The sequence below is a fragment of the Lathamus discolor genome, chromosome 5 (assembly GCF_037157495.1).
Source record: "Lathamus discolor isolate bLatDis1 chromosome 5, bLatDis1.hap1, whole genome shotgun sequence".
Taxonomy (NCBI): Eukaryota; Metazoa; Chordata; class Aves; order Psittaciformes; family Psittacidae; genus Lathamus; species Lathamus discolor.
The window spans coordinates 119,984,389-120,012,264 of record NC_088888.1 but is presented as its reverse complement, the minus strand read 5'-3'; the positions used below and the strand labels follow the sequence as shown (position 1 = coordinate 120,012,264).

Below are 27,876 nucleotides of genomic sequence, written 5' to 3'. Positions count from 1 at the left end.
CATGGTGTCAGCTCTTGATGGCAGTCATTTTTACCACATCCTGGTACAGCACTTGGCACCAGATGGGGAGGGGAGGTCTTTTTCCCGGCTGCATTTTTACAGTTTATGGTATAGGATGTTCTATCACAAGCTCTGGCCACTGCATTGCCAGATCAAGTAGTTTGTGGCAATGCAACACCTTTATTGCAACTGCAGCAAAACCAGTTTAGATTTTCCTTCACTGCCTCCACAGCTCACCCTAGGTAACATCTTCAGCTGTAACATGCTACCTCTCCTTGTTCCTTACTGCTGCCGCCAGCTCTTGGCGCAAGTGTCCCTTCAGGGTGGCCAGGCACCAGGCCCCAGTGGCCCCAGTTCACTAATGAAGTCCAAGATGGTGGACAGGGAATCGTGCTTCTGCTCTTTGTTTCTGCAGGTGTTTTATGTTTTATCCTTGACACGGAGGACAACACTCCTTGTAAAATTGTGAGGAGGGAGGGAGGACCGAGATCAGCCACATGATAGCGAACAGGGAGAAGCACAGGGCGTTCCATGGGCAATCCACGGCAGCGCTTTGCACTGTGGAAGGGCTGCTCGGAGGAGATTGGGAGAGGGAATCCTGCACTCCTTCCTGCTTGTGAGCGCTGCTTCGCTTGCTGCTGAGCATTCTCCACATCTCACCTCACATAAACCTCAAGGAGCCCAACAGTCATTTTGACACAAAACCTGTGAGAGTTTGGCAACCCTCCAGCGGCCTCTGAAACACCTCTTCTTCAGCTGCGCGTTGCTGCGCTGAAGCCCTCAGGCCTGTTGAAACAGAGGGGGATTTCCTCCTCGCCCCTTCAGCCGCTCTTTAAATGCATGTAGTAAATACAGGCACGCCGGCGCGGGCATCCCCACGGAACACCGCCCGCACGGCGCGGTACTATGTGAGTGCATGCGGCCATGTGCGGAGCGGTGCGGTACATGCGCGCACACGCGGCTGTGCTGCGGGGCAGCGCGGTGCAGCCCCGCTGCTCCCGGGGCCGCGCGGGCGGAGCTCCGCGCCCGCGGCCCCGCCGCCCACTTGCCATGCGCTGCCCGCGGCCCTGCGCGGCGGGGGGAAGGCGGGTGCCCGCGTCCGGTAGAGGCGGGGGGATGGCGGCGCGGCGCGGCCCGCCCAGCGCAGGCGGCCGCTGAGGCGGCGGCGGTGGGGGTTCCCCCTTTCCTGCCGCGTTCCTCCGCGCTGCGGGGGTTGAGGCGGGCGCGGCGACGGGGCTGCCGTGGCGGGGGAGGAGAAGGGAGGGAGAGGAAGGAGGAGCTGGAGGCGCCGTGAGGCGGGCGGGTTGCTCTCACACAGGCAGACACACACAAGCAGTGTGCGGAGGAGGAGGAAGGAGGAGGAGGAGGAGGAGGAGGAGGAGGAGGTCGTCGCCTCGGCGCAGCCCCGGCACCCTGCGCAGCGCGGTGGGGCCGGTGGCGGCGCCCGCCCCTGCCTTCCCGCCCCGGCGGCTGAGGTAAGGCGCGCGCGGCGACCGTTCGGGGCGACCGTTGTGGTTGTTGTGGTTGGGCGGGGGGGCTCCGGGTCCCGCCGGGAGCGTCGCGTCCTTCACGGACCGGCCACGGCTCTGCCCGTTCCCCCGGGCTCCCCGCGCCCACCCGGGGCAGCCGCCGAGCGGCTCTGCCGGCTCCGGCCCCCGGCCTCGGCGCACCGGCCTCAGCGGAGGTGGGCTGCGCGTACGTCTGTGTGTGAGAGAGAGGGGTTTCGTATATACATACATACACACACGTATATGTGTGTGTGTTTCGTATGTACGTGTGTGTGAGTGGCGATTGAGTTACTCGCATCTTCGCTGCCAGCCGTGCAGCTCGCTGTAGTTTCGGAGCGTATCCGGATTTTGTCAGTGCTGGGCAGTGTGACAAATGTTCCTGTCTAGTTTCGGTGTAACTTTCTTGTGGTGGTTTTCTTCTTTTGTTGTTACTATTTCCTTGGAGAAGGGGAAGCTCCTCTTGGAAGACGGGTTTGTTTTCTCTCAGATGCATTGAAAGGGCTCTGGTGGTGCAAGTGCTTGGGTTGCCTCTGTGTGTAACTCGCACAGGTCTTTTAAATCACTCGCCGGTAATTTTCGAAGCACGGTGCAAACCCACTGTTTCCATTTGGCCAGCAAGGCTCTGCGCTGTATTTGATGCATGACTTTGAATTATGTGCACTCAGACACCTGTTACTTAATCCTGTTTATCCTTTCCAGTTACAGTTATCCAGCCTTGGTCCTCTTTTAGTACCTGAAAGTAAATGACGAATATCCCTTTTTGTTGGCAGCTAGTAGAAACCCAGGAATCTAATGCATTTGTGAGGTCTGTAGTGTGTGTTTGTTAGGTAATGCTTTGTCAGTAGGAGGTGATTTTGGAAAGTTATAGAATAATCTTCATCTCTGGGGGAGTTTATATAATGTTAAAGTGTCCGTGGGGATGCATCTGTAAGGAAGGCAGTGGTAAGGGCTGCACAAAATCAACTATAAATCGTCAGTAAAGTGTGCGTCGTGTTCTTTTCATAGGTAAATAATGTTCCTTTGTGTTTCCCAAACTTCACTTGATGTTGCACCATGGAGTTTTCAATTTAATAACTGGAGTTAATTGGGATCCTAGAGAAAATGTTGCGTTTCTGATTCTGCAGAAGGATGGAGCAGATTCTTCTGTAACACATTTGTGTTGGTGGTTGTACTCTGTAGTTGTCTTGAGCAGTTTCAGCAAGCTTATGATACTAGTTGCTTAAGGTTATTTTCTCTAACTTCTGAGAGTGCAATGTCGACAGTACTTGCAGGCTTTTTCTGGATCAAGGATACCTCATATGGCTGCATACCACAATAATTATTGTTGTATGGAGCTGAGCAATTTGTATTATACAGAGACAGTTTCTAAATACGACTTGGGAACACATTTATTCCTCTCTGCAGCTGATAACTTTGCAAAGTAATTAAAAATAAATTACACATTTTGGGGGTGAGGATTCTCTTCCACAACTGTTAATAGCACTCTGCCTTCAAATGTCAGTTTTGACTCATCTCTTGATGATACCGCTAAAACCCAGGTATTAATACGAAAGTCAGACCTCTGGGGAAAATATAACTGCATGTAGCTGTCAAAATAAAATTTTAAGATCTGATTTGATTGCTGGATGTGGATGCATACTTGTTAGAGTAACAATGCCTTCTATTTTATAGACACGCACCCACGCACAGGAGCTTTGTTCTAAAATAGTATTTTCTGTCATGAATTTATGCATAACCTACACTGTGCTTTTTCTTGGCATGCAGGGAAGAAAGAACCTTGAGAGGGAAGAGAGACCAAAAGGGGGAGGAGAGAGCATTCATATCGATTTCCCTTACTGACAGGGAAAATACCTCTTTCTTACATGTTGCCCATAACCACTGGTTGTGTTCTGCTTTCACCTTTTCTAAAATAAAGGCGAGTTGTTTGGGCTTGATATATGCTGCTGACTTCTGTTGCAGACTTTAGCCATTTGTTCCAGTTATATCTGGCTGTGATGATGATCTTTGGGCTATACTGTGAGTCCGTCAAGTATTTATTGCAGCTTTCTAGGGACTGCTGTCTTTATTTTCACCAGGTTTACATATACTGTGTTGAAAACTTGCGGGGGTATAACTTCCATGCTTACTGAGATGGCTTACTTCGTAATTTTAATTTTTAACTTGTCATTTTTTGTGGTTTACTTGCATTGTTCAGTGGTTTTACTTCCCATGGTGTTTCCTTCCTGTTCGTAATTTGATGAAAACTGATGTCTGAAACTTGAGCTTTCCCTAATATTTTCCTTAAAATAGAATTAATCCTTTTTCCAGGAGAAAGGGGCAGAGGAACGCTTACCAGGATTTTAAAAATGAGAACAAAAACTTAATGCAGGCGTCTTACCTAAAACTGACTAGTTATGAACGTCAATACCTCATTGATTTTGGAGATGGCAGAAGGCTGGTTTCCTCTGTAGTTTCAGTCATCTGTCCCGTTAGATTTGGGGAACTGTTGTAAATTGGTTTAGAAGTGAAATTTTCCAAATTGTAAAGTCTCTGGTTGGCTGTAAGTGGACATCATTATTAAAGGTTGCATAAGTGTTATTTGCAGGATGGCTAATCAGTAGCTTGGGCTTAGTTCCATTCCCTAATAAATAGATTCATTGTGCTACTTCAAAAATTGCAAAATTGATGGCTTGAATAGATTTATTAATTTTGCAAGATCTGTAATGCATCCAGTTTCGGGAATACCCTTTGATGTCTGCAGAAGTTACACACAGTGGAGATCTTTATGATCCAGACTGTTAATTCTTCAAAAGTTTCTTGATTATACTGTTTAGGACCTCTTAACTCTTATGAAAGATGCATGCGTAACACTTGCCACATCAAAATTACCTAAGTGCGTGCATCAAAGGCTCAGAAACATTTCCTTCAGCAGGGCTCTGTGAGAGCAGGCTTTGTGGTCCTCTTGCTCCTTCAGGAAGAGTGTGTAAGGACTTGACTTCGCTGTGTGATGTTTGGACTTTGTATTTCCAAAGATCTGACCTCTACAGGGATTGAATATAGGGGATGGCAATGGTATAAATACTGCAAATACTGTGCTTTGACATAAGCCAGCCTGCTTTGCTTATGTTCTTGCCTTGTAAGCACAAAGCTATGAAAATCTGTCTTGTTGGTCTTCACCCATCTTCTTATGGTAATGGTTTCTGGAAGTTTTGTACATGGATAAAGAGGCTTGTGAAACTGCGAAAGGCAGCAGATTCACAGCCATTCATTAAGTGATTAATTATGCCTAGTAACTTCCATGTTCCAGAAAGACATGCTGATATATCTTGAGTACCTGTAACAGAGCACCACAACATGGGGAATAATATCAGAACAGCCCTTTTGCAGCTGTCCTCACAGTGCTGACTCTGGGACTCTCTAGTTTTCAGGACAAGATGCTCCCAAGCGGCTGATGTAAGGCACAGAAATAGATGGTGCAGCACAATTCTGGCTTTTGAGATTCCTCTTTGACAGACTTCTGGATGAGGAGTTGTTGATCTTTTCCCTGTGAGGTTGTTGCTGGGATCTTGGAGAAAAATCACTAATTACATCCCTCCTTTTTAAGAAGCTTATATAGGTTAGTGAAGTGCTGTGGTTTCTCTGTCAGTTTGGCTATACAAGTTGTTGTAGGTATCATCCACTGAATGTTGAACTCGTTAAAGCTCTACCTGCACAACGGCAAAAGAATCTTGACTTTTTTTTTTTTTTGAACAAGAATGAAACAAAACTATTTCTTTCTCCTCAAGAGCTCAGCCTCACTGTTCTCTTTACCTTGTTAACTAGGCTTGGATGAGTGGTATTTATGAATGTTCGTAATGTTCTTGTTTCACCTCTGGAGTTTTAAGAAGCACTGCCCAGTCTTCCTGTGGGGGAGAATGTGTTCCTGGGAAGCAGTGCAAGTGTCACGGAAAGGTTGGGTTGCCTTACTGTGGTGTACCTGCTGCTGAAAAGGGAGAAATACAAAGTCTCCAGCTTTCAAGGCCATGTGCCTTTTTCTTGGTTTTAGGTTTCTGTGACAGGTCTGTGATCTCTTTTTGGCGTCCCATTCTTTTCCATTGCCACTTAATGGTGTCGAGCTTGGTCTTGATCCTGTCCCTCCAAAGGCTAAGGACTGGTCATGGGACAGAAAGCATAGATGACAAAGACCACATACAGGGTATGGAGCAGTCTTGTTTGTCTTCCCCAATTTCATGACCAACTCATGTAATGAGTAGGTGAATCCATAATCTGTCTTCCTGCAACAGCTACATGCTGTTTGATAGAAAATCTATTCCAGAACCAATAAGTGCTCCTAGTTCCTGATGTTGTCTCTTATCTTTATAATATCACATGATCAAAACTTCAGTTAAGTAGGTGTGTAGCAGCTGTCATACATCTGAAGTTAGGGCCATTTTATATGGCAGCTGTTATTGTGACTGTTTGAACACGTTGTTCCATTGTTCTCTTCAGATGTTGTACTGATAGACCATTTACTTGAAAAGTTTTAATCTAGGCTGCGTGTTTGTAAGCTGGTGTTTTTGTGTGTAATATCATCTAAAAATAAGGAGATTAAAAATTCAGAGGTGTTGTCCACCTATCAAATAGTTACATAAAAGCACTTTATACCTGCAGTTGATCTGGCAATATGCCATCTGAGAGAGAATATACAGTCAACTTCAGAAATGTTTGTGTGCATTTTGGTAAAGAGGAAATGGGTATTAAAAATGTATTAAAATGCAGGCTATTTTATCTTGAAGCTATAGGTAAATTTCCTTTTCTAACATTTTCTGTATTCAGCTGGAGCACATATACTCCTGCAGACAGGAAGCAATTGGTCAGAATGTTAGTGACTAATAAAAGGGGAAAAAAGAATAAGGACTTGAAAGGTTAATAAGAGGCATCTCCTGGATTTCAATGATCTAGAGTTTCCAGGATCCTGTGAACAGTGTGATGTTGTGTAAAATAACAAGTAATAAGGAAGCTCTAGGAGACGGAAGCTATAGTTTTGAACAGGATAGGTTGGATGAAGCAGCTTCTTGTAACAAAGTGGTGATTTTACTTCCTCAGTCTTTTAGGTCTTTCCAAAGCTTTATGGGGTTTTCTATTCCTGTTCTCCTCCTTCTTGAGCATACTTATTTCCCGTGGCTGAAATTGTCATGTCTCTCACATTTGCTCTTTGGTTTTCCTTCCTAAGCTTGTGGAGACATTAATTATTGATGCTGCTGTATGTGCTGTACTTGTTGCATATACAGGTCTTCTCTACTCTCCTCTTAGCTGAGGCTGTGTACTAGATAGAGGATGCTTGCCTCTATCTCTGGTGTTAGACATCTGGGCTGCAGCTGCCAAAAGGGAACAGGAAAGGGAAAGGAACTGATAGCTGTAGCAAGAGCCTATTTGTTTTGAAATACACAAATTAGAAGTACTTAAAAAACCCCACTAAACAACAACAAAAAAACCCCCACATAAAACAAAAAACAACCAAAAACCAAAACCCCAAACAATTTTGAATATTGATACCTTCATGCAAGTTGCTTATTTTTATGTAGATGTGATGGTAATTACGCGTTACTCTCAATCCTTCAAGAATTCCCCTCAGAAAAGAGGGTGGAAATGGAGTATGAATGCCTTATTGGGAAGTAGAAAATAGAGCCATGGGGTGGTTACCCTGGCTGGGCTAACATTGTTTATTGAAGCAGACAGAATTGGTATAATGTTTTCTATGAAGGACTGTGTTCAGGGGAGGTAAAGCACTTCTGAAGAAGGAGGGGGGAGATGGGGTGAGAAGCTGATGAATTTGCAGCAGGTTTGTTTGAGGAGATGACAGTGAGGCATAACTGTTAAAGCAGAGGTTGAATGGCACAGTGGGGTGATGAAATGGACTGTTTATTGCTCCTAAACCTTGACTGGAAGGCAGATAGAAGCTGTTGGATGATTTGATGTGTTGGTTTGTTGTTCGAGTTTTTTTCGATCTTGAGGATTAGTGCAGATTAATTGGGTGCTCTGGTGGATTCAGAGAGCTGTACTGCATGTCTGACATCAGCAAAGAACAGACTGAGTAATTATTGCTTTCTGCTCTTTCAGTCTGTGTTACATGTGTACTGCTTCTCTAGGAAAATATGCTTAGGAGTAATTGTTGTACATTAAATGACAAGGGAAGATGGAATGTGATTGCAGGTATATGAGAGCAGATTGCAAATTAGGTGCTGCAGTCTGGCATAAAAGCTGTTAGTTGCAGGTAACATGAATACTTCGGTGCTGCTGCTCGGCTTCTAATTTTCACATTGGAAATCTGTATCTGTGTGTGCTGCCAGTGCAGGGAAGCTCTTGGAAATTCCCCTCAGCGTATCTGCTATCCCTCACATGATGTGCTTATCTGCTTTGATTGGAGAATTCCCAGGCTGAAGCAGAAGGTGGGGGTTTCTGGAGGCACGGAGGAAGAAGAGAGGAGGGGGTAGATGTGACCTGGGAGAATAATTGAGGGCTCAAATAGGTCAGTCTGAGTTCAGAGGAGATTCAGCTGCTGCTCATGTGCAGGGGGATTGTTGGTGGTAGCATGTTCTTCCAGGCAAAACAGCTGGGGCTATGAGACCCTGGCAAGCTTTTCTGCTTGCTCTAAGGCTGTACATCTGCATTTACCCTGGGAAAGGACTGTTGGTCCTGAAATCTCTCTGCTGCAACTGAACTGATTACAATGATTTATTTTTTATTTCCCAAATCCTTCAAATATGGCAATATCTAGCAGAGTCTGGCTGTTCTTTTTGCTGATGCTCTGGTTTTCAGCTATGAAATACATAATGGCTTGTTGTTGACCTGTAACTATAGCAGGTGGCAGGGAGGAGAAATTATTTCTGAGAAGACCTTGGCCCAGGTCAGAACAACACAGACACAGTTTTTAGTTGCACAGGTTGCTGCTCCCCTGCTTTCATACATCATTGTTATAATTTTGCTAGCCTCAGGCAGACCCTTGTCTACTTGGGTACATCCTAGAGCATTATGTATATTTGGCCCTATGTGCTTTTTTTTATTTTTTTTACTTTTGTTATTTTTTTTTTTTTTTTGTCCAAACTGAGGAAATCCTGGAATCCACGTATATGCCTGGTCTAGCTGACAGGTGGTCATAAAGTGGTCTCCTTTGAGAGATCTCAGTGAGAGCATAAGGCTAACTGGGAAAAGTCATTTAAAAATAGTTTGTAAGCGTGCGCCATTTCATGTGTGTGTCTTCATACAAGAAAATGTCTTACAGTGAATTTAGTCTTTGCAGGAGGTAATGAAAGTCTTTGCACTGCCCTTATGGAGGGATCGCCATCTCTTCCCATGTTGCAGGAAGAGGACTGACACCTTGGAAGAAGCATATGGTACTTAACTGGACTTAGAATTTAAAAGTTTGTGTAGTCCTGGGGAGCTTGGTAACCAGTACTAATGCTTTTGTGAATGGGTGTATGGATTGTGTGCATAGGCCTGAGTACCCCAAATGTCCCTTATGCCACCTTAGTTGTTAATTACCTTTATATTTAAAGAGAGGTGATGATGACTTAGTTTTCTGGATTGAGCAGGTAGTAAAGATGTAGAGATGCTTAGATGCATCAGTCTGGTGCATTTTGCTTTTATCTTTCTAGAGAACTGTGTGATGATTACTATGGAGAAATGTTGAGTGTTCCTCCTGCATGTTTTTCTTTGGTTGGTATGGAAGGCATAATCTTCATTTTGACTAGTCTGGTTGAGATCATTTAGAAGAATTTGCATTAATGAAGTCTGCACTGCAGAACTGTAGTCTCTGTGTGGCTAGAGGAATCACAGCTCACTTAGACCTTTATCTGGTAGTCCGGATCTCATATAGAAACTTAATCACCATTTCCCTGTTGTTTCTTAATTTTCAATGCTGGTGCTTTCAGTGAATTGCAGACTTGGAAAAAAGAAATTGTGTTTGGTTTTGGCTACAGTGAGAATCTACTGGTTGATTTATTCAGGTTTTTTTCCCCAGTTTTGTTGGGTTTTGTTGTTTTCAAAGATAGATAAATGGTACTCTCCAAGTTTCGTGCAGCTCCTGTGCGTTAGTTTCTAACAGCTTTCCTGTGGTGAAGTAAAAGCCTTGTGTAACCTAAATGCAATTTCAGATGTGGAGAAGTCGCAACTATATTCTTGCAGTATTTTTTTGCTATACAAACACATGTATTTTGTAAATGCTTTTTGTATTTTAAAACACATTAAGTAGGGTGAAAGCAATACTGGCTTGAGCAGCTGTGAATTGGTGTGGGCTATTTCTGGAAGAAAAAAGAAAAAGAGCTTTATTGCTAGGTGGTTTTTTTTTGGTTTTTTTTTGTATAATGATTTTTGACGCTTCAATTTCCAAGAGTAAATCAACTGAATCAATCTGTCAAGAAATACATGCTCTGATTTATATATCTTTGATTTAGTTATGCTCAGTTAAATAAACAGTGCTCTATAATCTTCACTGATCTCATCCTGCTTTCATTTCTAATTTATCCTTGAAAAGACACTGCTCACTTTAAATTTAGTACAACCACCTCCCCTTCCCACAGTAGAGCAACTGAAGATGAATGTTGTGCAAACAGATATAATCGCAGCTCTAATGTACTTGGTATGTTAAAAACATCTATTGAATTGATCTGAAATTACGTGGAAAGATAGGTAGTTCTTCAGGTAATTTTGAATCACCATTGAATGATGTGGTGAACAGTTTTCCATGATCTGGGTGCTGAGCAATGTGGCAATTAAGGCATTTGGGAACTGGAAAGCAGATTCTGGAAGTCACAGAAATGTCACAGGTAGAAATGGCAGAGGGAATTACATTGCTGTGTTCCCTGTTACATTATAGAGCTGTAAGAAGTTGGCTTCATCCAGTGTAAGTTAGTGTCAGAATGTTTGCCGTGTGTTCTCATTCTCTCCTTTTTATTTTTAATGGAATTGTTTTCTTTACAGAACACAATCTTAGTACAACAAAGTATGAGAGATTTTCCAGTCGTATAGAATTCCATTAGCCTTTTTGTGGCCTTAGTTTTTGAATTATTTAATATATTCTATTCCCTTAATGAAGGCTGCTGGTATCTAAAAGTATAACGCCTAAAAGAATAACTTCGAACTTTAGCAGCATTTAAATACTCATGGAGACCTTCATAAGTAATTTGACATTTCAACCAATACTTGGATTGGATCTAGAAGATCTGTGGAAGTATTTCTTTGAAGGACTAGAAGTAGTAACTATTAGAGTATGGTTTTAAGAGCTCTAAAACTATATACCTAAAAGATATAAAACTGTAGAGCTGTGGTATTTATTAGGTGGGGTACGTCTCATTCTTAAAAAGTAATTGGTAATTTAAATTATTGCTTTTCTGCTAATATTGCTTAGTTTCCTAAACCATGGAATCCCTCAGTTGCTCAGCATTTCAAGTAGAAACTAGGTGTTTCTGTATACGTGAAGCACAAATTTCTGGCTGTCTTTGCAAAAGCTGAAGTAAAGGTAATACTTCTCCATTCACTTTAAATCATGTTAAAGGCATTCTTAAAAATGGCTGGAAGTGGACAATCCTTTTCTCTTTCCGTCTCTTCATGCTATCATCACATCGTGGGGTTTAGAAGCTAAAGAATATGGTTTTAAAGGCTTTGGCAGGTTTTGCATAGCTAGGTAGTCTTCAGTTCCACTGGTAATTAGCATATCTCTTCATGACTGAAAACATGATTTTAACAGAAGTTGGCTCTTCATGGTCAGGAATGTCTGTTGACAAAGTGTAGGTGTTACAAGCATGTAACCTAAGTTACTTTGGAACCTTGTTTAACAAGTTACCTTGTATTCAAGTCAAAATGGCTTTGTGCCTCATTTGAGGTGCCTTTTGGGAGGTTCTTGTAATTTATCTGTTATTCATTAGTGTAATACTGTTGCAACTGGGTTTATGCATCTGTGGTTTTATTACAGAAGGTTCATAAGCCTAAATTGTGTGTGCCCACTTACTGGTCTATTCCTGTGATTTTTAAAAAGGAAAATAATAATAGAAGAAGTTACTGTGTGAGGAGTACATCACTAGAGATGTGGTTTGTTCTGCTCTCAGTGCAGCTCATTCTGAGCAAAGTCTATGAGATAAGGATTGGCAAGATGGAGTTCTTCAAAGAACTGATGAGAAAAAAGGAAAGTTTATGTACGTTGGTTATTTCCTCCTTGCATCTTTCATGCTTGTTTGGGCTTGATATGGTAAATAGCTCTGTGGATCATGTCAGCTCTGCTGCTAGTATTACTTTCCTATTTGGGCCATATTTTACCCTTGCAAAAGTTAGAGCAAGTCACTTTTTCCCTTCCTTGTGCCTTTCCTTCTTTAGCAAGAGGTAGGGAAAGGGAAGTGTATGCCCACAAATTTGTCTTGAGATGCAGATGCTCCTGACTGTAGCACTGGGCTGACATGTACTTGCCAGAAATGCTCCTTTTCAGAAAAAACAGCCCCTATTCTGTGAGATCAGATGTCAGACTGCACTTTCTCAGGATGGAGAGAAATTGCTGGGATTATAGAAGGTTGTATTGAGACTAATCTGATTTCTTCAAAACCAATATTTAGCTCAGCTTCAGCAGAGGAAGGAGTGTCTGTTAGAACACATTTGATCCTGTAGTAGGTGTGGTAGTGTTACTGGGTTAGAATCCAAAACCTTTTGTGATCTAGGAGGGGGTAAAGGCCCAGCCTGAAAGGTTTCTTCTTTGCTGTTTGATATGGGGTTAGTAATTCCACCATGTAGTCCTTCCTTCGTCCCTGTATCTTTTGGACATAGGCATATCTGGCTGTAGTGGTCTTTTTAACTAAAATCCCAGTTTAGAACAAAGAGATTCATTTAAATACAGTAAGACACATACACATCATCCTCACTGTTCTGATTATGGTATTTTTTTCAATGCTTATCTTAAATGTCAGGATAATGCCCAACATGAAGGCTCATTGTCTTGTGAACAATGAGAGACACAACAGCCTTCAGCAGCACACATCAGAACAATGTGCATACTTCTAGCTTTGCCCTTAAAGTATGAACTGAAGTACATTCCTGTATTGACATTTACATTGTGCTGTTAGGTAGGTTTGGTATGATCCCTTAAGGATTCTTTCTTCATGTCCTAAATTGCAAGGTTTCTGGGGCAGGAACTATCTTTGCATTATTTATTTTATGGCATTTATTATAATGCAGCCTTTATTATTTTTTTTTTTTTAACCTGATTGGTGCCTAGTCACTGATATCTCAGATGAGAGAATACACTGCAACATAGTGTTTTTAATTAGAATATATACACACTACTATTTTATGTAAGTTAAAAAGAAACAGCATCCATGTTGTTCAGTTCAACGTGCTGAAATGTCTCAAGGTATAAACGAGCTTTCAGACAATTTTATATCATTTTATATTCCAATTGTTGAGACCTTTTTAAGTGTTGTAAGAGGGTTTCACAGAAGCCTGCAGCATACGTGTTAGCAACAGAGATTCTGGTAAATTACTTCTTGACCTTGACTTGCAAATGAAAATGTAGCAAATCAGGGACACAGACATACTAGGACAATCTGCCAGGACTGCAGCTTAATGTATAGAGCAGGCATTGCTCATACTGCTTAGATTGACGTGTCATGCAGTATTAGAGGCCATTGTGTTTTAATACCTTTGTTATGGAAGAGATCCAGTTTTGATTTATAGCCCAGCAGTAGCCAAGTTCTGATTCTTTTCATGTTTAGAAGTATAATATAGGATATTTATCAAGCAGTCTTTCTGCATATAATATTTGACAGTAGTCTTCCAGGAAAAATATAAATGTGCTTCTTATTGTTATTTCTAGGTATGAGGATTCCCTGTGTAAACCTTTAAGTAGCAGCATAACTCAGAAGTGCCTTTTTTTGGCAACTGTATGGAGATAGTCTGAATCAGCAAAGCTTGCTTAAAGAGACACTCAAGTCAGAAACATTTATATATTAAAAAAGTACTTCTTGAAATGAACTGGGGTAGCTGCAGACATCAGGCTTATCACTGAACATCTGTGTCAGTTTAGAAACTAATGTATATGGGTTGTGTTGTTTCTGTCTCCTCCCTCTTTCAGTTCTGTGAAAGGCAGTAAAGAACAAACCCTGAACAAGCTCGACTGCACAGTTGGATGAGAAATCAAATAGAAGAGACTGGGCAGAAACTGGACTCTAATATACAAAGCATAGATCTAGAAAGATGTTTCAGCTATGCTAAAAATTATATGACACTTTGCAGTTTTACAGCACTTGGTGATCTAATAGTCATTCTGAAATCTTTTTTTAGGCATTGTACATACTTGTTAAAAATGCTTCTTCCCCCAAAGAATTTATAACACCACTATTGGAGGAGTCTAGAGCTGAACACCATTTTTAGTACACAGGCAACAGAATGTAAGTGTGAAACAATTCTAACTACATGTGGTAAAGATCAACCTAAAAATGTAAGCTGCATGTTTTAATACTTTTTGATCAAGTGGCACTTTAAAAGTTACTGACTTAGCTTTTAAGTGTAAATTTTTACATTGGACAAACCCGCACAGACTGGTACTGGCTACCATCAGAAGAGATTTGCTTCCATAGAGCCTGCAGCATCAGGCCCAGGGTGTTTGCAGAATGAGTCTCTGAAAACCTCTGCTGCAGATGTGTAACGCTTTGATCTTTTTACTAGCCAAATAAAGAATTCAGCTGATCTCTCCTTTTTTTTTTTCTTTGGGAGAAACTAGTGGACAGGATATCTTCTTTGCCATATCAGATTCTTCCTCAAGGAATTGCATCAGTTTTAAAAGAGAGGCATTGTACTTGCAGCTTAATGTTTAAACTCGGTGTCAAAACGCTACAGCAGAATAATGCAAACCGATAATGGAAATGGTTTTCTTGGGTGGATTTCAACTCCTGTGCTAGTATCTGGTAGAATGTGTTTACTTTCTTGCATTGAAATACGATGCTATTTCCATCACAATAATGCCTCTTTTAGCTAGCTGGTTGCAGCCAGATTCAGAGATAGTAATCAAAATTGCTTTGAAATGTATCTCTGTTTATTACAGTGTAAATTTTGCTTTTATGCTTTATATTATTCAGTGACTAAACATGTTTACTTTGAATGGGGTATGTGTTCTACTTGGGTAGAGGCAGAATAAAAGTGTGTTTAAGCCAGTTGTAATTTAATTTCAGCTCTGTACATTTTCTTGAGACAAGGGAAGCTGCTGGCATTTAGGCCATGCAGTGCATTATGAAGTGACTACCAGTCAGATTCTCCTATAAAGTGGAAACAAATTGGAAAGCAGAGTGGCAAAGAGCAAGAGAGATTTGTATGAATTAAATCTGTAGCCTGTGGTTTGCTATCCTCTGTTGCTTTTGTTGATAATGTCTGGCTATGTAAACTTCTTCCCACCACTTTCTTCTTGAACTTGCAGCGAAGCAGCTTTGTGTGGTGTAACATCTGCTAGCATAAAAATGGTTGTAAATATACTGCTGCATCTTCACCATGCAGCTCAGCAGGAAGGAAAGAAGGGATGGAAAGGAGTGCTCTCTAGAAGCACAGATGGCTTTAGTAATTAATAACATTTTGTAAAATAGCTTTTTTTTTTTTTATTTTAAAGACATAATGTAATATGATTGCCAAAAAAGGGACAATATGAAAAAGCTGTATCTTTTTGTTACATTTGGAAGAGTTTGATGCATGAAACTTTTCCTGGAGGAGCATACCTAATCAGCTGTGTACTCTCCCATGTGTTATGGGACAAAGAGGTTGGGATGAAGTGGCATGCCCATTCTGCGTTATTTTGCTCTGTGTAGTGTATCTTTTATCATAACTGATGTGTAATTACCTTAGTAAATATTCAACGGGAAAAATAAAGCTGCTTAATCCCTTTTTCTTGCCACTATGGAGGATTGGGATAATAAAAGCATAGATCAGAACATGCTGTGTTGGAGTTGAATGGCAAGCAGCAAACTCCCAGTTTCTGGAAGGTGGGGTACATGCACAAAAGGCTGAGCTGCAGTAGGATTTCAGTGATGACTCTCAGCTTTCCCTAGAGACCTGAGATGATTACATTATATCTACGTTAGCAATATAAAGTGCTGGCAGCTGGTAGCTTGTGGGCCTGAAAGGGGTATACGTTCTCTTCCCATCTTTTCACCTGCTGCGTATGTTCGAGGCCAGGTTGGACAGAGCTTTGAGTGACATGATCTAGTGTGAGGCGTCCCTGCCCGTGGTAGGTGGGTTGGAACTAGATGATGCTGAGGTCCTTTCTAACCTAAACTAGTCTAAGATTCTGTGTTCCCCAGAGCCTGCATTGGCTGCCCTGGTTGTGTGCTGGAGTCTGGGATTGCCCCTTCACTTCTGTTTTGTTTGAATTGCTGTGAGACACCTCTTGGTAGGAGTGTGGTTTTTAATGAACTTAATTTCATTGGCCCAAGCAGAGTAAAAGCATTTACCCATAATTGACCTGGATTCTTTGTAATGCTGTAAATGAAGTCTTGGATTGTTAATGCCTTTATCAGCAGTGAGTAATTTCATAGATTGAAAACCTCTTAAACTGCAGCACAATAAATTTAGTTCTAGAGAATTACTAAAGGTGACTGTAAAAATAGAGTGCCTTTTTAATATTTTCTTCCTAAAAAGTTTACCATCCTAAACCACAGGTAAGATACCTGCAGGAGCTTTAGGATAGTAACAGTGGTTACATCCAAAATACCTTGAAATTCTGTGAGTTCAATGGCAGATTGTGTTTCTTAGGCCTGTTACACTTTCATGCTGCTGAGAGTTTGTGGTAACTTTATTGTGCAAACACTGCTGCTGTTTATTGCTTGGTGTAAAGTATGCGGTTTTATCATATACATTTGCTCACTGTAGAGAAAAAGTCTGAGATGTTGTAATTTACAAACAATTTTGGAGGGTGTACTTTACTGTTTCCGAGTTATACCTTTCATAAAGTAGGATTTCTGGACTACAAATTGTTGGGAGTCTCTCTGGAAATAGTCTGCCCGATTTGGGAATTCAGTGTGCTGAATCTTGCTCACCAAACACCAGGAAGTACTTTTGCTTTTCAGTTTAGCTTTATGGGTCCTGGTCTGAGTGGAGAACTCTCTTGACTCAAGACTGTGTGGCTGGAGTCAGATGCAGGTCTAGTAGTTAAGGGTGTATTGTGTGTGGCACCAGCAGCAGCTTGTATGCTTTTGTTTTTTGTCTGACTTAATTCAAAGAAGTTAAACGCAACATTCCTTAATAAAACCGTATGTGGTTTATGGATACGATTTCGATCATGGTTTTCCTTTGGCAGAAATGGATGAAATGTTGTTTTATTGCTTGATCTATTTTTTTTTTTTTTTACTGTTTCTGAAGTTACTGACCAATAATTGTGTTTGTGTATTTAGCTGTTGCTTCTGTCTGTGTCCATGAATCCTGCTGTCAAGTTTTCATTTACTTGGGATAGACAGCCATCTGCCCCTGTAGTCAGTGCCATCCAGAGTAGTACTGGTGCAGAGAAGATGCAGTACTAGCTGGTAGCTAAAGAGGCTGCTGATCTTGTGGATTAGTATGTGAAATGTTCCAGAAAGATATGCCAGAGGCTCAAATTATGTAATGCTTTGAGCAGGAAGCCACGAATTGTGTGTAGTGTGTCACCAGCAACAGACTGTCCCTGGCAAGGCTCCATTCCAGGAAGGAGCTGAGGTTTCTCAAAGGCTTCAGATGAGAATGAATGATGTGACAGTGTGGCCCTTGCTAGAACAGCTTGCCCCATGGAAGGCAGGAGCTGGCAGTCTTGTTGCATGCTGGTAGGAGGCAGCGTGCTGACAAAATGTTGTTCTGGTAAGTGTGGTTTCCTGCCCACAAGTGTGTACCAGCTGGTACCATCTTAGCAAAGACAATAGTGTTAGGGTGAGAGTAACTTCTTTCAGGTGTTTTTGGTTTGTGTGGTGGTTTTGTGGGCTTTTTGGGTTGGTTTGTGGGGATTTCACCCCCCAAGATCCTGAAAACAGTTTCCAAAGCAAGAAGGATCTTGCTTAGAAACTATGTGTCCAGGCTGCTGTATATGGAATTTAGGTCTGAAAAATGTAAAAAAAAAATATGTCTAAAAATAACAAATAGATAAACTATGGTTGATGTTCCTTTTTGGCACAAAATGAGCGAAGATTTGGATAGGTAATGACCGTTTCAGGATGTATTGATGGCCTAAAATTGCCATGTGCAAATTGAGATTCTAATGGTCTTTTCTAAATTGGGTGCTTTGTACTCCACTTTTAATTAGGATCATGCAAAAGGTCTTTATAGGAATTCTAAAGTTTCGGTCTCCCAGTGGGTAACTCCAGGACATGATCTTCATCCATAGCCAAGTGCCTATAGATGGGAAACAGCTACAGGCTTCTAGAAGTGTGTTCCTGTCAGGTCATACTCCCTGATCATTCCAGAGAATGAGAAGTGAAAAAGGAACTTGTATGTTAGATCCCTGTTGAAGTAAGCTTCTTTTCTGCTTTAAAATAAACAGAAAATCTGTTGAGAAGCCCAGAGTCTGGATGAGCGCTGCCCATCCTTTTGAAGGATTACCATGATCTAGCTGGGGGTTTTGAAGTCCTTTCCTAATAGGTTACTAGGGGGTTAAGTCACATGGAGAGAGAGGAAACCCGTAAGATGTATTTAAGGTGGTAGAGAAGCTCAGGTGAGTAGTGAAGAAACAGTCTTGCCTTACTGAGCAGTAGTTCATAATGAACATTGGGCACTTCAGAATGTCCTGTCACAACATCTGGCTAGGTGTTCAGTTGCAATTGAGATCCTGTGGTGTGTATCTAGTTAGGTGCTCAGGAAGTGAGGAACGTAATGATCCTCTGCAAAACAAGGCACTTAAGACCACATTATTCATTCTTTAAACATTTATTTGCTTTAGAATAGGAGAGAAATGAAAATTTCATGGGTTTTGTTTTTTGCCTTTAGGGCTGTGGTACAAAGGACAAACCTGAGGCTGCAGCTGCTGTCCATTACCCCATCAGTAGTTAGGTTAGTGTTAGCTATGGACTGCTTAGTGCTTCTGCTTCTGTAACTGAGACTTGAGTCTGGCTCTAAGTGTTTCTCTCAAAGAATTTCAAGTCTCGCTGAAAGGGCCATTGGAGATTTTGAACCCAAACAAGCTTCTGAAGAAACACTTAACTGGTGAAAAGACAAGATTTTTGGTATTTGAATAACTAAAAAGAAACGGATTTTTTTTTCATTACATTGATGAGATTGTATTCATCTGTTTACATGGGACATGAGAAATAGCAGAGCCTAATGGCAGTTTTACCCAGCAAGCTGTAAATGATTAAAATCATTTGAGAAGCAGGTTCTGTTTCTGTTATGTGCGTTAGGTGTGGTAGGATGCCACTGATTTCAGTGGAGCTGTGCTGGATTTTACACTGATGTAACCGTGTTGTAATGTAACCACATTCTGCAAGAGAACAAAAATAGGAGGTGCATCTTTCATTGCAGGCTGAGAGTAGCTTGTATGGTTGAAAATATTTTTGTAATGCCTTGTTTTTCCAACACAAACATGTTCTGAATAGTGAATTTATTTTAGCATGAGGTTGGCTTTAGTTGATGCCGTAAGTAAGTGTAAGGACACCTTTGTAGCTGTGTCGTGGTGGAGACCCAGGGATATTTTGTCATGTAATTATGAGCTACTGAGGCCAGTCTGAAAGTGCATCGGCAAAATGAGAGGGTTTGAGGCATTGGGGAAAAAACATATAGAACAAAGGCACTGTGTCGTCTTCTATTAGAAGACAGTGCTGTCAATATTTAGTGAGAACAAGTATCTAGCCCTTGTCCTCTCAGTTGCTATTTATGTTTTGGAAAAACTTCTGTTCTAATAGAAGTGTTTGGTAACTTTGGGAGTGTTTGATAGGACAGGAAACTTATCTCTAACTGTTCTCATTGCTGTAATTCTGATTGCTGTGGTTCTCAGTCCTCTACTGCACTCCTTGGCGTGTTTTATGTGCTGTGAGTTTTTGAGGCAAGTGTTAGACCTACAACATGCTCTGGCCTCTCTTGGCTGAGACACTTCGTTTTCTAGAACCTCTGTTTCTAATCTTGCTGAGGCTTTCTCTTAATTCTGTTTTTCCTTCTTAATGGTGTGAATCACTTCACTCACTTGTACTGCCCAGAAGCATGGAAATGTCAGATGTCAAGAGGTTGCCAACCTCTTCCCACACACACACAGAAGGCAGAAAACCAGAAGTGGGCATCAGTGAATTAGATGATGCTTTCACCCTTTTATAGTGTTGGCAAAAGCAATGGGGAAAGTATGTTTTACTACTGATTTACTTTTTACCCAAAGCTGGGATAAGAAAGAGCCCTGATCATATATCTCAGAATGAAATACATGTTTCTGCTCTGGTCCTGAGAAGCTGCTCCCTTCTTGGCCCCCATTGTATAGTTTTAAATGCTTGGAAGAATGGGTTAGTTTCACCTGCAGCTATGAGGCTTTTGCTTAGATAACAAAGACAGCAGTTTCAAAATGGAATGAACTTCAGACAAAAACATACTGAATTGGCAATACTTAAGCTTGCTATAGTGTACACAGACTGATCAGTAAGGACTTGTTTCTGAGTGAAAAAGGTCTCGAAGTAGTTCACTGTGTTTGTACCAGGTAATTAAATACTAGTATGCACAATTAAGGCTTCTTTTTTTCTTCCTTTTTAGGGAAGGAAAGACATTCTCTACAATGGGAATTTCTACAGAGTGATTTCTGGTTTTCAAAAGGTATGTGTATTTCTGTTCATTTAACATTTGGATTTTTTTATAGATTATATACTATTTGTTTAAAATATGGTTTAATGTTTCAATGCGGTGCTGTCAATATTAGAATGAGAAATATGTTCTAAAAAAACAGTTGTGGTTCACGAGAGGAGAGAAGTTATTAGGCGTGTAGGTCATAACTCTGCAAATGCAGAGTGTACTGCGCTTTCCAGAAAAACAGATCCCCTGACACTGAGAAAGAAGCATGTGTGTGAGTGACAGAGACAGATGGGGGCATTTTAGGTCCTCAGTGGCCTTGTCTTTTTGCAGTAGCCTAGCATTCTGGGAAGTACAGGTGAGTAGTAAACTTACCCCTTCCCAGCCTCGCTAAAATATAGCAAGAACATGGAGCTATTCCTCAAACAGCAACAAAGGTAGTTTAAGTGCTACATTCTCTGGTTCTGGCAGATTCTTCTCACCTCAAATTTGTCAAGAACAGTCACTTGGGTTTTATTTGGTTGGTTGGTTTTGGTTTGTTTTTGACACTCAGAATTAGGTCACTTGCAGACCAATTTACATTCACTTCGTACATACTCCTAGTCTGAACATAGCTTTATATATGCCACGGGCATCAAGGATTCTCACCCTTCTGGGTTCTGCTGTGTGAAAGCTGCTTTTCCTCCAGAAACATCAAACTGACACGGAATTTCACTCTAGCTTCCAGGCCTTGAGCAGGCTCAAAAGGGTTTGTTGTGAGGCAAATGATAGTTTCTCAGTAATCCCGAGTGAGACCTCAGTCCTGCCCTGTTGGTCAGACCATTCATTCAGTTTAGCTTAAGTGGGTTCTTTGCCAGTCCTCTCTGCAGAGGAGGAGAGCATTGCCCATGCAAGTGGAATGAAGAACTTGGTGCACTCTTCTTTCTACTGAGCCTTTTATCAGTGATCATGATGAGATGATGTATTTACTTTTTGTTGTTCATATGTCTTCAAATTCACATCAGAATTCTCCACTCCTCTAGAGGGATCTTTGGCAGCAAAATTTCAGTGTAGAAAGTCACCAAAGAGCATGGTTGCATTGGTATTCTAGAATCTTAGGAGTAGTGGTACGGGGGTTGTAGGCAGTGCTTTATTTATGGATAACCTTGGCATTAGTCATTAAAATGCACTTCTGTTTTCCTTGGTTTTCACTATTTGATCATTGGTCTATCCCTGTGCTGTACACCACAAGGATTTGGGAATTTGTTGCACTGTGACCTGGTGTTCTATCACAATCAGTTTGTTTGTTTGTAACTGATAAAAATAATTCTTCTGTGGGCACAAGTACAGTTTACTAAAAGAACTAAGAAAAACTTAAACCTACACTGGCCAGAAATAACTTTATTGGAAAGTAGAAACTTCTGCAAATATTTCCTTGGAGTGTAGGTCTGAAAATACAGGTAGTGCTATTGTGGCTCCACTGGATATCTTGATACTGTCCCTGATAAGCGCAGCAATTAAGGCATTTTTGTGTGGGTATTTCCCACCTGAGCTGAATTTTCTTCTGTTGCATCTATTTTGGCTGGGAATCCCCCTACTGTTCTTTTAATTAGGTCCATTAAATCCTGCAGCCAATCTGAATCTTTACACGTTACCTCTAGCTTCTGGAAATTGAGTTCTTTTAGGTCTGAGAAGTTACCTGCTGTTTGTAAGCAACATACGTAGCTTGCTTAGGTGGAGTGTACACTGAGTTTCCCTTCAGATGGACAATGTTTTCTTTCGAAAAGTTCTCTTATTCTTAGCACATTTCTAGGTCAGGAATGCTTAAAATATCTGCTGTCATTAAAACATGGAGTAAACAGTATAAAACAAAAATAGAGAGGCCAAAGAAAAATAAATGAGGCTTACTGCATCCAGATGAAGCATTGTTTTCCAAACATTCCCTGTTGCTTGTGATCATGTAGACTTCATACTTTCCTTTGAAAGACTGTCCTCTTTCATCGCAGCAAAATCCAGTGATGGGTAGACTGCTTGGTAGGAGCAGAAAGTATACATTGGTGAAGGTCTTGGACTGAGAAGGGTTGGTGGTTGAGAGAGGAGGCAGAGCTCTGGGAGTACTGCTAAAAAGCAAATGATAACAAAACCATAGGGATAATTTATGGCTGTAGTTACTGTCTCAGTTGTCAGGTTCCCTGTAGTTTCATGTACATTTGAACTGATGCTTCCATTACAGAACGTAGTCCCCAGTCTCACTCCCAGCCTCTTAATTTCTTGTCCCTGGATGTTTGTTCACACCAAAAGCCTGTGTAAGTAGTGAAACCGATCTAGCTGAAAAGTAGATCTGCTAACTGCAATTCTAAAAGGTTGCTTTTAAGGCTTCAGGGAGACCTTTTTGCAGGCTTTTGATATTTAAGGGTGACATAAAGATAGGGTCAGACTTTATGGTAGGGCCTGTTGCAATAGGGGTAATGGTTTTACACTAAAAGAGAGTAGATGTAAATTAAAAGGAAGACATTTTTTACAATAAAGGTTATGAAACAGCGGCACAGGTTGCCCAGAGAGATGGTAAATGCCCCATCTGTGGAAACATTCTATGATTTTATTCTATGATTCAGTGATTTTTTTTCAGCAGAGGTGTGTGGGGAAATGAGTGACTAGTGGATTTCCAGAGAGGACTAATGAAGTTTACCAGGCTGCTGCCTTAAATTGTTCATGGTACGTCTGTCTTATGCCATGCCTGAATCTTCAGACATTCTAGTTCAGAAAAAGGGAGGAAACAAATCTTGGCTCCTGTACGTTTTGGTTGTATATGATATGAGTTGTCTTAGGCTGGAAAAGGTTGTTTTCTTTTGTGTTGGTATTTAAGTGACTGTCTTGTGAAACTTCACCCTGAAGATTTATCAGTCAATCCCCAGCAAAGAAAGACTGTTTGCTATGTTTTGAAAAGGTATGGGGATGATATATAAGGAACTAAGGTGTGGTGCTATTTTACTCAAAATTTGTATTTCATCAGTGGCCAAAGTTAGAGCATTGTTCTTTTAAAATGTGCAAACCCTGGTCTTACATGCGGAGATGGATGATGTGGGAAGAAAGGAACACAAAATGACAGCTCATTTTGTTAGGCCTCAGTAAAACCTGAAGAAAGCGGAGCTTTTGCAAACCACTTTGTTTTGAGGAGGCTCAGCTCACTGAGCCATATTGGGTTCTTTGCAGTTTCCTCTCTCTCGTCCCTTTTTTTGAGTCACTTTCTTCGTTAGTAGTAAATGAGATTAGCTCCAGGATTAAACCAGAGCGCAAGAGTCTGCTCGAACCAGAACAAATGTGTGTCTGGAAATTGAGAGAGTAGAGAGGACTTGATGAAACTATTCCCTTTCTAGTTTCTCAGCCTAAACCAAGATGGCATAACTTGGTGGAAAAGCTGAAGGGCAGTGGTGGCAGAGGCGAAGATGGTGAGTGGCATTCCTGTGTTCCCAAGGGATTTCTTATTATTAATACACCAAGATTAGTAGATATTTTCTTCTAAACTGATCCATCTTCTTATGCTGCTGCATGTTTAGGGCATTCATCTTTATCTCTTTTTGCTTTTTGGTGAAGTCAAAAAGAAAATTACTAAATTACTGCCAGAAAATGCATTGGGTTTGGAAAGTTGGGTTTTGTTTTGTTTTTTCTTCCTGTATTTTCAACTTTAAGCCTCAAACTATGGAAAATTTCAGAGGGATGTTTTCTCTAATCACACTTGTGGTCTGGTTTAGAGGAGCAATGCTTGGTTGAGTGTTTAAGTAAACAGATTCTAATCACAGGCGAAACTCCGCTCCATCCTGTGGCTTTCCCAGAGCCTGGTTTTGCTCCAGTATTCATATCTTCCCTGTTGTAGTTTTGTTGCTCTTAAAACAAGTGTTGCATTAGAGAACAGAGAATATTTGTATGTGAGTTACAGAGTCTGCCCTACTGGCAGCTCTTCACCTAAACAAATCCTTTTTGATCACAGTACCTGTAAAAACTGGAATCTGAGAAGAAGGCATGGGCTGCTCTGAATCAGGATGATTTCTTGCAGGCAATGGAAATGTCTGTGGCAAATCAAATTTACATTCAAATCTTCATTTATAATTGTGGTTATTATGATTTCCTCTTTTTCTGTGTACATCCTTTTAATCTGCTAAGTGTAAATTTTCCAAACTCGACAGGTTGCATAAGCCAGAAAAGTAGGAAATAACTCCCAAAAGAACTGCTGCCAGATCTTTGAAGCACGTATTGAGTTATTGGATCTGAAACACAGTGTGTAAGAACTGCTCTGCCAAGTTTTGAAAGTTACAGTATGCAATGAGGCTGCTGTCTAGTATTTTCCCTGTAAAACAAAGGGAAAAGACAAATATGGACTGTTGCTCATTACTTAACGACACACATCCCACTTCTTCTATGTTTGTATTTTTAACTGTTGTTTCTTCTTTTCCAAATTAATAAGACTTGTAAAACATTACACTGAAAAGTAGCAAGTGAATCTACTTACTTTTCATAACTGCTTCTTTTTGCTCTTTGATTTGTACCAGACTGGAAATTTGGATTGTAAACAAGATGATTATGAGATCTCTTGCAGTCTGGGTTAGCAGTTGGGAGCACCTCTGGAAGCTGTACATGTTAAAGTAATTCTTGTGCTGATACATAGACTGTCTTTTAAAGATCTGCAGGGTCCTTTCCTCAGGTACTTGTGCATTTGGAAGACTTTGACCCTTTTTACTTCTTCTGGCCTGATGATCAGACTCTTCTCAAAACAAAGGAAAGCAGTACTTCACCTACTTAGATCAGGTCTAGGTGGTCAGGTCTGTATGTCCAGCTCTTGTCTGTGAGCAAGCAGGTTGCTCAGTCTGACAAAAATTCATTCAGTCATTCTTGCTGTGCTGTATTTTAGCCTAGAGAAAGCAACCCTGTCTTTCCTTCTTTAGAGGCTTTACGGGAGGACAAAAGCCAGTTAACATAGCTATTAAAATATTTGTGGCTTGTATTTGGTTTGAATTCACCTAGGCTGAGCAACTGGCTCTAAGAATTCAGTAGGTCTCTTCCAGCAGGATGGACAGGCATGCCTGCTTCATGTTAGTACTTGGTTACTCCGTTCAAATGATTTCTGAACCTTTCTCATTGCAAACTAAATAGTTTTTAAATTTCACTTATTAAGGTCCGCTTTTGCACATGCTGAGCCTTATATGAAAGCAGTTTATCTCCTCTCTGAAAGGCAGATCAAATATTCTTCAATACCTGAGTTATAATGAGGGAAATTTTCGGTTCAGATGAACTGGAACTTGAGTTTGCTTAATTTGAAGCTGGTATCCATTTTCTCTTTAAAAACGCAGTTCTGCCTGCCTCAGCTCTGTAGGATTTGTGTCAAATGCTGGCATGGTGTTTGTCTGTGGCTGTGTTGGAACTAAGCAAGGTGAAATCTTGAATTGGACATGGTGTCTTTTATGAGACCCAATAATATAGTTGCACCTTGTGAAGGGGAAAAAAGAAATGGGGCATACAAGCCTGTTTACAAGTCATCTGTTTCTGCTGCCTGAAAACTAGTTGGCTTTTTTTTTAATATGCAGGCCTTTATGGCCTGCTTTTGTGTAAATGCATTTGGTTTTAAGGATGTAAGTGAGCAATTAGCAAGAGATTCTGAAAATCTTTAAAAGATAAACTTCAAGTGTTGCTTTGGGGTTCTTTTAAACATTACTTCTTTTGGTTTAAGTGACCCTTTTCTACGTCTTAATACAGCAATTTGTTGCCTGGACTCCATAATGATTTTTTTTTTCTTTGTAAATCGCGTACATACAGAATCATTGAATGGGGAGTTCACTCTTTTGAAATATTAAACAGCTTTAGGCAGTTTCCAGGTCAATATTTGTAAGAAACTCAAAAGCTTTTCTTTCTGTCATTGCTATACCGGCATGGAGGGTTTGCTATTGCCACATAGAATTTGGAATCAGATTTTTCAGTGTTCATAATCTACTCTCCTACACATGAGAAGTGAATGTAGTAAAATAGTTTTACATTGACTTTAATGTCCATTTCATCTTGGAATCAGAGAATCTTGTGGAGGTTTGCACATTAGCAAGAACATAAAATCATACCCTAAGAACTTGTTTCAAAAATGATTATGGCCAAAGCAAAGACATTACAGCAAATGCCTTTTAAACGCAAGATGATGTAGTGTACAGAATGGCTGATCAGTGAGAACTGGAATTTCTTTTACTCTCTGCTGTGATTCTGCAGCCTACCAATTCTGTCTGTTCATCCACTGGTATCCTGGGAAAGCTTTAAAAACCTGGGCTGCCTATGAAGAGATTGAACTCTATGTTCTCCCAAGACTGCATATTCTGGAAGGCTTCCCTGTTTGTGTGGTGTGGTTTCACTGCTGGAAAAGATGCTTTACGAACTAAATGCCTGAGGCTGGTGCTGCCAAAACACACTCCTACTCTGGCAGTCCTAATGCGCGCATGCAGAGCTGGGTGCGCCGAGTAGTTGAGGGTGTGTTGGTGGGAAGGCAGTTATCTTGTCCTCTGTCGGGTTAGTGTGCTCAGTTTTGGCTGGCTGTACCCCCTCTGTCCATTGTTGGTTCTGTTCCCTAAAGGTGCACGTTAGCTACAGCACCTTGGCAGCAGGTTATACCAGACAGCAGGTGACAGAGAAGCAGGAAATGATGCCATTGAATTAGCTACCTGTTGTACTTGTGACCTCGGCACACTGTACTGCAGTCAATATCATAAACCCAAACCAGATGCTCTGTGACAGTTTATTGCTTATCCTTATCTATGATCTTTGCTATGCTTTTATTTTTCCTTGTGTCCAGAACACACGGAGTTTGTTTCTGTATCTGCCTATTTTTGCTGGCACTTGACTCAAATTCCTACTGTTTATATCAAGTCACATCAAGTGGTTAAATGTTAAGACACCTTCCCACGTGTGTTAGTTTACTGCTGGGAAAGGGGAGCATTCAGTGGAAGTGCTGCATTTAAACATTAATCAAACATTTATTGTTGTTGAATGAATGACGTGACAAGGATGCGGTTGTGTAGGTTGTATTTCATGGCAGTGACAAGCTTTATGAGTATTTGGAGAATGGCTTTAATTAGTCAGACTATTGATAGGTGTGTTCATGTTCTCAATGTACATCAAATATAGCATTTTTCGCCAACTTATAATTGGCAGTTTCCCATAGGAAATAATCATTATTGGTGTTAGAAAAGCACTTTGTATCTATCACATTTGGGAAATGAAAGTTTTGCAAAGGTCAGGATAAAGTGTGCCCCCAATTATGCTAATAAGTCATAGCACAAATGATCCACTGGAAGGTTTAATAGCTTGCTGAGTCCTCTTTAGATTTTCTTAGAGCAGGAAGTATTAATATTACATTTTGACACTGTACAGAAAGGTGAAAGAAAGAAATATTCTTCCTCCAGCTTCTAACGTTTCTTCTCTCTACCTTTTTTAGTACCTGAATTCTCTTAGTGATTTGAGGGTGTTGAAATGTTGGATGGTGTTTTGGTTTGTAGCGTGGGGTTTTTTTATGTAGTTATGTTTTGTTTTGGCTGTTTTAAGAATTCATTTTAGAAACATTTTGTTCCCCTTCTTCCCTGTGAAGTTAGTACCTTTAAGGAGCCCAGAGCTGCAAAAGACACCAGGTTTTGACATTTGTGAATATCTGTGTTTTATTTGG

At 40.9% G+C, this 27,876-nt stretch overlaps 1 protein-coding gene across 3 annotated transcripts in view; it reads left to right on the top strand.

Moving 5' to 3' along the window:
* The first annotated feature begins 1,388 nt into the window (after positions 1-1,388).
* Positions 1,389-27,876, top strand: part of PLCB4 (phospholipase C beta 4) — a 197,495-nt gene continuing 171,007 nt past the window's right edge. For all 3 annotated transcript variants that reach the window (XM_065682348.1, XM_065682351.1, XM_065682347.1), the window contains exons 1-2: positions 1,389-1,475; positions 20,175-20,234. The gene's annotated coding sequence lies outside the window, so the exon portion shown is untranslated. The remainder of the gene's footprint in view (positions 1,476-20,174; positions 20,235-27,876) is intronic.